This window comes from Myotis davidii, unplaced genomic scaffold (genome assembly GCF_000327345.1).
Source record: "Myotis davidii unplaced genomic scaffold, ASM32734v1 scaffold807, whole genome shotgun sequence".
Taxonomy (NCBI): domain Eukaryota; kingdom Metazoa; phylum Chordata; class Mammalia; order Chiroptera; family Vespertilionidae; genus Myotis; species Myotis davidii.
Window position 1 is genome coordinate 618,965 of NW_006298272.1, and position 720 is coordinate 619,684.

General features: G+C 58.6%; 1 protein-coding gene across 1 annotated transcript in view; it reads left to right on the forward strand.

Moving 5' to 3' along the window:
* MYOM2 (myomesin 2) overlaps positions 1-720 on the forward strand; it is a 62,578-nt gene that overhangs the window by 42,784 nt on the left and 19,074 nt on the right. The window lies entirely within an intron of this gene.

The following is a 720-nucleotide window of genomic DNA, read 5'->3' on the forward strand; positions in this document are numbered from 1 at the left end:
CGGCTTCGGGCGAGGGGGCCCCGAGTTACGGGCGTGGATGTGGACGAGGCCAGGTCAGGTTTTGAAGCCGTTGGACGGCAGAGACACAGAGCGAGTTCTCGGGGCCGCGGGCACTCCGGCCGGGACTGGCGAGGGCACGCTGGGTCCGTGTGGGCGTCGGCGGAACCTTTATTTGACGTTAAAGCAGCGTGTGCAGGTGATGGCGGTTTTATCTCACCGGGGATTTGCAGCAGGAAGTGACGCGGCCCCTGTTGATTTTTGGTTGCCAGTAAGGAGAGCCCAGGAGGTGGCCCCGACAGGGACGTACTTCTTTGTTTTTATTCTTTTAATATTAATTTTAATTTATTTTGTTAATCCTCAAGGATATTTTTCCCATAATTTTTTTTCAGAGGGAGAGACAGAGAGAGAAACACTGATGTGAGAGAGACACATCGATGGGCTGCCTCCCGCTGGCGACCCAAACGGGGCCAGGGATTGAACCTGCAGCTGAGGTCCGTGCCTTTGACCGGAAGTTGAACCTGAGGCCCTTTGGTCTGAGGGCCAGTGGTCTAACCACTGAACAACCCGGCCAGGGCCAGGGCGTACTTCTGGGGGTTCGGAGCTTGTGGGATGTGGGGGGCAGGCGTCTGAGCTGTGGGGGGTGGAGCCGGCTGGAAGGGCAGGTGTCCCTCCTCCTCGCCCTGGGCACCGGCTGCACTGGCTTTGTCCCGGCTCTGTGCC